Source organism: Rosa chinensis, chromosome 2 (assembly GCF_002994745.2).
Source record: "Rosa chinensis cultivar Old Blush chromosome 2, RchiOBHm-V2, whole genome shotgun sequence".
Classification (NCBI taxonomy): Eukaryota; Viridiplantae; Streptophyta; class Magnoliopsida; order Rosales; family Rosaceae; genus Rosa; species Rosa chinensis.
Genome location: NC_037089.1, coordinates 75,423,402 through 75,433,602, shown reverse-complemented (window position 1 = coordinate 75,433,602; position 10,201 = coordinate 75,423,402). Strand labels below are relative to the sequence as shown.

The 10,201-nt window shown below is 39.9% G+C and overlaps 2 long non-coding RNA genes across 2 annotated transcripts; both read left to right on the top strand.

The window, feature by feature from the left end:
• The first annotated feature begins 283 nt into the window (after positions 1–283).
• On the top strand, positions 284–1,080 carry LOC112189821. Its single transcript, XR_002932099.2, has 3 exons — positions 284–317; positions 409–567; positions 1,040–1,080. It is a non-coding gene; the product is annotated as an uncharacterized LOC112189821 (long non-coding RNA).
• Positions 1,081–1,084: 4 nt separating this feature from the next.
• LOC112189820 lies at positions 1,085–1,849 on the top strand. The gene is made up of 3 exons (XR_002932097.2): positions 1,085–1,166; positions 1,273–1,395; positions 1,519–1,849. It is a non-coding gene; the product is annotated as an uncharacterized LOC112189820 (long non-coding RNA).
• Positions 1,850–10,201: the final 8,352 nt, after the last annotated feature.

Below are 10,201 nucleotides of genomic sequence, written 5' to 3'. Positions count from 1 at the left end.
TCAGTAATATATCCAAGGGTCATGGATATTCGAAACAAGCTGACCTATTCAGAAGGTATCCCGTTTCGCCGTCACTCTCAGTTCGTCACCGTGCCTCCAGCGTCGGGCCTCCGCTTCGCTGTGCCACCACGACTCTCTCTCTTTGCGCGACTCTGCCTCAGTCTCCCTCTGTTCCACCGCGCCCCTCCACTCCACTGCTCCTCCAGTCCTCTTCAGCCTCCAGCCCACGGGTTCTCTCTCTGCGGCATGGACCCTTTCCATCTCAGCCTCTCTCCTCGACGACCCTTTCTATACTCGACGGTGACGGACTAACGGTGGTAAGTCAAATAGTTTATCGAAATTTCTGGGTTTTTACTTTTCAATCGATCTGTATCTCATGAACATCTCTACTACTTTCTGGGTTTTCAGTCGAATGGCCTTGAAGTCTCGAACTTGGTTGCTCTCTTCCTCAAGCAGCAAAGCAGAAAGCCAGAAACTGTTGGTTACACTCTGGATTCGGTTTCTGGGTTTTCACTTACATTCTTGGTTTCACTCTTCAAGCTTGGTTAGTTGCTGAAATCAAGCTTGGTAAGTTGCTGGGTATTGTATATTTGTATGAATGTATAATCAAATTGTATGATTAAAATCATTAAATTGATTGAGCTTCAAGTTGCTGCATTTCTGAATATCTCCATTAGTTGATCGAGCTGTTGCCTGTTGACTTGTTGATAAGTTGGTTTATTGGATGGACACAGTTTGGTAATTTGGATGGGAATTGCAATCAGAGTGTTCGAATGATTGTGGAAACTATTTGTAGAATTGTTTGTACTTCCATTACTGAGAATTATTTGTGCTTCAAGTTTTCTGGTCCTATTTTCAAATGGTTTTAGATAGATTACAAGTTGCATTTCTTTTTGAGTCATTTTTGTGGCAGATTATTGTTTTACTGCCGACATTTTGAATTGCCCAGTCTACTTTCATCTGCTGCTGATATATGTGTGTCAATTTATATTTTCTGAAGTCAAAGAATGCTTAAAATTTCTTTTCCTTTACATGGCAGCTTGAGGCCGTCATCTCAAAAAGTTTTATCGCTAGTTGCTGCCTTGAAAACACTTTAGAAGAATAATGAAACACTGGAGAAGGATAAAGAACATCAAAGGATCAATCTTCTTTCTGCTGAAGAGGAGGTGAGAAGAGCAGAACGTTTTCTAATATTGATTCTTCCACTTCCATCTCAAACCTGATATAGTGGAATGAACTAATGATATCCCATATATATTATGATGAATGCAGGTCAAATTGCTTTTCGAAGAAAACAAAGTGTTAGATGAAGCTAACAAAAGATTACTAAAGCAGTACCGCAAGGAAAGAAACAATTCTGGTTCTGATGGAAAGCATACTGATGTATCAACGAAGGTGAGAGAAAGGGAGAAGAATAGCTTTGATTGCATGTTTTACTATGCTCTTATACTTTCCTTGGCATTTCATGTCCATGAAATTGTAGTAGGATCTAATTTTATGCATTCTCCCCTTTTGCAGTCAAACAAGTGAAAATCTAGCTCTAAGGTGATGAGCAGCAGCCCGATTCAGGGGAAGATCGATTTCAGTGACCAAGAATCAGCAAGACAACCTCTCTCACCCTTGGCGTTGTAACTCCCCTAACTCAAGACTGCATAAAAAGCAATAGGAAACTTCCAAAATAGTCTGATGTATATCGCACCTCTCATTTGTACCTTTTTATGTACCCATCATATGGGTTGGTTGGCATAAGATTGCAGATTTTCAAATGACTAACAAAATTGTTTGTAACTTGTAAGAATCATTTGCCAAGTCTTTTTAGTGAATGACTGGAACACATAGATTTACAGTATTATGAACGAGTACATTTTCTGTTGTCACAGTAAGAAATGGGAATGTCGTGAATTTACATTTGCATTACATGGTTACAACAGTATATGAAAACAGAGGCTTTAAAAGGTTTAGCTACGTGAAAACAAAGGCTTTAAAAGGTTTTGTATTGACAAAAATTTAAAGGAAAACGGTAGGTTTGATGGAGATGATTGAAATTTCTGGTTGATAACATGAAAACAATAGGTTTGATGATGCTGACGATACATTGGTCAAAATTTAATACCGGAATGGTTGCAGAGGTGCTCATATTTTTTTTTCAACCGATTGTTATTGTTCATTTCAAAACTCTACGAGAACAAGCCTTGGAGGTGGACGGTAATCTAGAGTCTCCTAATGATCTATGTTTCAAGTCCTTGAACTCTAGAAACGCATGTTTATGTCTCTGGACCATTGTTGAGAGTAGTTCCGATCACCCCCATAAATGTACGTGTAAAAAACACTTTCACTTTTAGTTCACCAGACTTGCCACCACACTTCATGTAGGAAATAATTGAGGGGAATCATATATGAACATATGAATGGTCACCTAAAATTATGAACAGATTATATGCTATTGGTAACGTCCGAGATCATATTGCTGTCTGCATCATTGCCCTAATTATCAAATACAATTGTACTCTGGTGTGTGACTATGATGATACACACAGCTTATTTCTGTTCTCGAACTAGGAACAGATTCACTTCATTCAGTGTGTTCTCCAACATTACACCAAAGATGCAGTCAGAGTGTTGAAGAGTTGGCAGTAACAGCCCAGCTTGCAGCAAGCACCCGTGCAATCAGCTTCCACAAACGGGTGCAACCCAGACTGCCGAGAGCTTCACCTATATACCAATTTCGACCAATCCTAAATCACGTAAATAGTTCAAGCGAACAACTAATTTCCACAACACCAAACCAAACCTTTAACTATAATTTAGTTTCTGCCAAACTCACCCGAATCTGCAACTTAACTCCAGAATAGGACAATTATACATATATCAACATGCAGTTCAATGGAATCTCAAAACCATACAAAGCCTTCAACATTCAATTAAGGTATCGACAATACTTTACTTCTACCATTATCCAAGTAAGGTCTAGCACACCTGGATATCCAAGTAAGGTAACTTCTGGGAAGCAAGTCCCCCCTCTAACTACACTATTCCTGTTCAAGTCTTCCTTGTGTAATCTTCCTCATTGAGAAAATAATTACATCTCTGATAACGCTTATTACAAATATAAGGATAAATGAATAAAAATTTGTAATAACTGTCCTGTTTGTAGTAATTACAAGGTCTACAACAATATTTACCAATTTATGAACCATTTTACAAGATTGACGACAAATGTGTTGTATAGGTGGTAAATCTTCATATTTCATACCAAATAGTGCAAGTGTCCTCATTCACGTAATATGGTTCTCGAATGTGTAACTTGGTAGTATTTTGTGTAATGTTCCGTATTGAGAAAATAGTTACATCTCTTGGATCGATTATTATGAATGTAAGGACAAATACTCAAAAATATTGTAATAAATGTCCTATTTTTAGTAATTACAAGGTCTAATACAACATTTACTAGTTTATGAACTATTTTACAAAATTGAAGACAAATGTGTTCTCCAAATGGTAATTCTTAATATTAATACCAAGATGTGTCCTCAATTACATAATTTACTTCTCGGTTGTATAATTGGGGTTGTACCTTGTGTAATCTTCCTCATTGAGAAAATAATTACATCTCTGACAACGCTTATTACGAATATAAGGACAAATGATTAAAATTTTGTAATAATTGTCCTATTTGTGGTAATTACAAGGTCTAAGACAATATTTACCAATTTATGAACCATTTTACAACATTTACGACAAATGTGTTGTACAAGTGGTAAATCTTCATATTTCATATCAAATACAGCAAGTGTCCTCATTCACGTAATATGGTTCTCGAATGTGTAACTGTGTAGTATTTTGTATTGAGAAAATAGTTACATCTCTTGGATTGATTATTACGAATGTAAGGACAAATAATCAAAAATATTGTAATAAATGTCCTATTTTTGGTAATTACAAGTTCTAAGACAACATTTACTAGTTTATGAACTATTTTACAAAATTGAAGACAAATGTGTTCTACAACTGGTAAGTCTTAATATTAATACTAAATAGAGCATGTGTCCTCAATCACATAATTTACTTCTCGATTGTGTAATTGGGGTTGTACCTTGTGTAATCTTCCTCATTGAGAAAATAATTACATCTCTGACATCGCTTATTACGAATATAAGGACAAATGATTAAAAATTTGTAATAATTGTCCTGTTTATGGTAATTACAATTTCTAAGACAATATCTACCAGTTTATGAACCATTTTACAACATTGACGACAAATGTGTTGTACAAGTGGTAAATCTTCATATTTTCTACCAAATAAAACATATGTCCTCATTCATGTAATATGGTTCTCGATTGTGTAATTGAGGTAAACATTTTGGTATTTACTCCATTTAAGAAAATATTTACATGTATATAGACAATATTACAAATTAATGACAAATGTGTTGTTGTTCAAGGAAAACCTAATTTGTGTTTAGCCCAAACTCTAGGTTACTTGACCTAGTGGTAATAGGATTTAAATAGAAGGATCTTGAATCCTAATCAATGTAGAATTACTTTCCTTGTCTGATTGAGATTATATGCATTGTAATCCTCTATATAAAGAGGCCCCTATTATCAATGAGAATACACAGCAAATTCCTCTCAAATTCAGTTTCTCTAAAACACGTTATCAGCACGAGCCCTAACCCTGAAACCCTAAATTTGTAGCCTTCAAATCCCAGAAACCTCAGCCGCCCAACTCGAAGATCTTAACTCCAGGAGTCCGAAACCGGCGGCCCCATCCCCAGAACCGGCCGGCAAACCACCGAACCGGCCACCGGAAGAAGCCAAAGTTCCCCTGCCCGGTTCAAAGCTTTCCTCACCACCTCCTGCAGCCATACTGGTCTCCTTGCAGCACCTCCATCCCAGAAACCCGGAACCGGAAAATCCTCCACCGGAACCGGCCTAGAATCGTCCGAACCGGCCACCAGAAAAGCTTGATACCGAACCGGCAGAAAGAAAGAAAAAAAAAAAAAAAAAAAAAGGGAGAAGCAGAGCCGCAGCCCAAGCCGCTGCCTGAGGCCCAGCAGCCTGAAGCCCAATAACAAGACCCTGCTGACGTCATCCTTGCGTCCACGTCAGCAAGCCACGCAGGCATCCAATCAGCAGCCACGTCAGCCACCTGTGCCACGTCAGCAGGCCGGTCAACCACAGTCAACGCATGTCAACCCTCCGGTCAACCACCGCCGGCGACTTTTCCGGCCGACTTCCGGCGACTTTCCCAGACACTTTTCCGGCCATTTTCCGGCGACTTTCCGATCAGCTACAGTAACTCCTGCATCTACAGTAACTTTCCGGCGACGACTTTTCCGACCATTTTTTAAGGTAATTTTTCTAAAAGTTCCCGTTTTTGTGAAGTTTTTCAATTTCTTCTTATTTTCTCGGGGACTTCCAACATCCCTTCTTCTACCCCCCTTTCTCTACATAGGGGAGACCAATAGCCGAACTGTGGGGGTTCGCGCTCACTCCAAGCTTAGAGCTTGTAGAGTCTTCCAAACTTAGAGTTTGTTGAGAAGAAAAAGATCGACCACATACATCGTTGTTTCGATCTAATCCAAAAACCCCTCTTGGAATCGGATTTTCTTAGAAGCGACTACGCTCAGAAAATTCCTAATTTCTTGGAAGCGACTACGCTCAGAAATTTAATAGTTTTTCGTGGTAGCCTTTTCGCTCCGAAACTAACCTTAATCTTGTGTTGTTGTTCAGGATGAGTTACCTGAACAAGTTGAGCTTTGTTCCACTCGAGACAACTGGCGCAGGATACCATAGGTGGGTCCGAGATGTGCGCCAACATCTTAAGGCTGATGGAATTCTGGAAACCATCCAAGAGCCTTGTCAGAACGTGCTCTCAATTAAGCAAGCTACTGCTTTTGAAGCAAAACAAGCTAAAGCCATAATTCTCATGACAAGGCACATGAATGACGCGCTCCAAAATGAATACCTCAATGAGGAAGACCCAAGAAAGCTATGGGTAGAACTTGAGCAGCGATTTGGCAACGTTCGTGACTCCCTGCTTCCTGATTTAGAAGTGCGATGGCATAGCCTCCGCTTTTGTGATTTCAAGTCTGTGCTTGATTATAACTCGAAAGCTCTTCGTATCAAGTCTCTGATGGAGTATTGTGGCCAAGCCATAACTGATACGATGTTGATCGAGAAGACTCTCTCTACCTTCCCCGTCTTTGCACTGATGATTTCAAAGAATTATCGGATTGATGTAAATGCAGGACGTATCACAAGGTTTCATGAGCTCATTGGAGCCATGAACGTAGCTGAAAAGCACGATAATATCCTTGTGAAGAACTATAATGCTAGACCCGTGGGAACTAAGCCTATGCCGCAGTCTAACTATAGTCGCGCCCCCAATGGAGGATCAAGGAGCGAAACCCTAAGGATAGGGACAATTCTGGACGTTCTGGTCCATATGTTCGCCCTAAAGAGGAAGGAAATCGCCAAGAGAGGCGTGCACGGAACCGTGGAGGTCAACGTGTGAAGAGAGAGAGAGAGGCGAAGCCTCCGACCATGGTGGTAACGCCACCAAGAGGATAGGTCGTCCAAATCGCGCCCCAATGGCGCCTCGATCAAGGGAGCCTGACCATAATGATGTTTGTTTTCGATGTGGATCAACTGAACATTGGGCCAAAACATGTACCGTACCCCAGAATGTTGCAAACGCATACAAGACGTATCGTGAAGCAAGGGAAGCAAATTACATGGCACAAGAAGATCAAGATGGTGATCTAGATCTAAGGGTGGAAGACTACAAGGATCAAGACCCAGAAATTGGCGATTTTGATTAAGTCTTTTTATTTTCCAAGAGATGTAGGCGATTGCCATATTACTTTTTATTGGATTAGATTTTCTTTGATCATAGAAAAAATGATGTGTTCTGTTAGCTTATGAATAAAATTTCGAGTTCTTTTCATTATGACTCCATTTTGATTCTGAGCATATGACTTTGTGACTACGATGGCTAGACCATCGGTATTAATTCAAGGACATGGAATAGCCCAAGTTCCACTTGCCAAATGGCACCTTGATTACAGTTGTCACAGAAACTCTCTACGCTCTTAGGGCAAATAGTACCCTATGAATAGCCAACGAATTCCATACAAAAATGCATGTAGAGAACGGAAATGAGTTCCTTTGCATTACCTCTAATGATTGCGAACAAAGACGCATCTTAGAGAAGTTTATGTGTCTCTCTAATGGACTTTATGTCACTAGTCGAGCTATTAAATCCAATAAAGTTATGAGAGAAGATCTCTTGGATTTAGACACATATTGGCTTTGTCACGACAGGATAGATCATCCTAGTCATGATATGATGATCCGTCTACAAAAAGACTTCACACGGACATCTTTTCTCTCGAGCGAAATGAAGCATGAATCAAAAGTTGATTCTTAGACTAAGTGTGACCGACGTTGCTGCCTAGGGCACCGCCTCTGTCCACCACCAGCCTAGGGCTGGCGTAGTCCCTATCCATGACTCCATGGATGGCGTCCATCATGGTGATGGCGCCCTAGGTGATGCTGCAATCACCAACTTACTTCACAATAGCGTTTCAGACGCTTAGGCCTAACCAAAATTCTCATTGGTTGCTTCTAAAGCCTCTCGCTTGTTTTACTAAGCCCGTTCCCTAGGGAAATTAGGACTGAGACCGTCCTATGCAAAGGATATGACATTACTCATTCTGTTCTTACAAAGAATCCGTAGGGATTTTGTGGATTGATTCAACCAACTTGCGGACGCTTAAATATTTTATGATGTTGGTTGACACGCAAACACGCTGGTCACGTGTTGTGCCATTGTCCACTTATAAATGCTGCTTACGCTACACTCCTAGCACATATCATATGACAATGGGCTCACTCCCCAAATCATCCTATTCAGTCAATTGGATTTGACTATGCTAGTGAGTTTACATCGAAGACTTTCGATGGATATTGCAATGGGCTTGATGTTGGACATCACATTCCCATGTACACACCCAATTGGTCTCGCGGACACGACTACGATGGTAGTCCAAACATTGGTAATGCTCACCACTCTTCTTACATCCGCTTGGGGTGATGCAATATCGCATGCAGCTATGCTAATTCATCTACGACCTACCGCCACTCAATGTACCTCTGCGTTACAGCTAGTGACTGGGTACACGTATTTTGTACTTACGCACATTTGAGTGAGCCATTTATGTGCCAATTGCGCCGCCACAGCGCTCTATGATGGGTCCTTACAGACGAATGGGCAACTACGTTGGATTTGCGCTTCCAATAATCGTCCGCCACTTAAATGCCCTTGCTAGGCGATCTCCTTACCGCTAGATTTGCTGATGTCACTTTGATGAGACAATCTTCCCGTCGTTCGGGGAAGATAAGAACACGAATGTTCAACAGGAACGACAGGAATTGTCGTAGTCTGTCCCCACTATGTCTCATCTTGATCCCTATTAAAGTGACGAGATCACACAATTATGCTGCAAACATGCCTGCAAGGAAGGATGTCCCTACGAGAGGACGTAAGCGCCACCCTACACGGAGGTAGGCATGGCGCCAATGCCAAAGAGAGTGGCACTCTGGCGTTACAGGCCATGGCCCCAGCTAGGATGCGTGGGAGGCCCGTGGGTTCGAATGATACTTTGGCACATTCCAATCCTTTAATCATCAAGACTCAAAATCCGTCTCATGAGTATCTTCCGGGTTATGGTTATCGTTGGGGGATGCCTCAACGTCAAAACCTATTCCTGAGAATATAGAGCTTTATGAAACTTACACTAGTGTACATGAGACGTGAGATAGAAACTCCATCATAATTGATAATGTAGTTACGCATTTTGTTGCGCATGAGTTTGCTGAGTCCAATGATATCGAACCACGCTCCGTTGATGAATGAATACCAACGTAGAGAGTTTTGGCCTAAATGGAAAGATGCGATCCAGGTTAAGATGATTCTCTAACGAAGAGGAAGGTTTTCGAGCTAGAGATGCCGACACCTCCTAACATAAAACCTGTTGACTAATGGGTCTTCGTTAGAAAGCGTAGTGAGAAAAAGAGATGGTAATCTCGCCTTATGGCGCAAGGCTTCTCACAAAACGCCCTGGAATCGACTACGATGAGACATATTCTCTCGTAATGGATGTCATTGCACTCCACTACCCTATCAGTTTGGTAGTTTCCGAATAACTGAACATGCAGCTTACAAATATGGTCACTACGTATCGGATATTGTGAAATTACCCAATATGGTGTTTCATTGTATAAAACATACGGCATTTGACACAAAGCAAAAAGGGCATCATGTTGTGGTTGGAGCATTCAACTTTGTAATAGATAAAAGCAAAAATAATTTTTGTTATATTCAACTTAATTTCAAAAAAAAATTCATATTTTTTTCTATGAAAGTATGAAGTAAAAAATTTATTGTCGGTGACATACAAATTTCACAGTCGGATAAAATTTCGGTGTGAATTTTTAAATATTTTTGTGTGTATATATTTTAGAAATTAATAATTTCGCGGAAATGTACTGAAAATTTTGGGAAACTTCTGACATAAATGATATAGCATATGAGTTTTGTTTCGGTACTTCAAAATTACAGAAATTTGAAAGCTTTGTTGAGCACAATTGATTGTTTGAATAAGATCGTCATTCAAACACTATTCTCACCTTCCACTTTTTTTTTTTTTTTAGAATGCATGATCTGTTTGTGACTAAAAAATTCTTGGCCATCTAACATCAAATTTCCAATCACATTAAGGAAAAAATAGTTAATATAGATTCATTTAATTTGTAGCCTGAATATTAAATTCAAAAGTCACGATTCATGTACTGTTGAATTCATGTGCTAAGAAAAAAGTAAGTACGGTCTTTAAAACTTACATGTTACACCGTACATGCATATAGCCCCAGGAGAAGTACCTAAAATACTAGGACAAAGTGTGAATCACAAGCCGGTGTCACATAGTCAAACCTCAAAGGCCATAAAACAATGCTCATGATCTCAATTCCAGGCTTAGTTTGTTGGTTGTTGTGTCCCCTATATTATATATGCATGAAATGAAATCCTCCAATGTTTCATAAGAAATCCATCAATAAACTACGAAAAGTACGACTCGCAATTCCATGTGAAAGATGCATGATCTGTTTTTGACGCGTATACGATCCCCTTCCTCT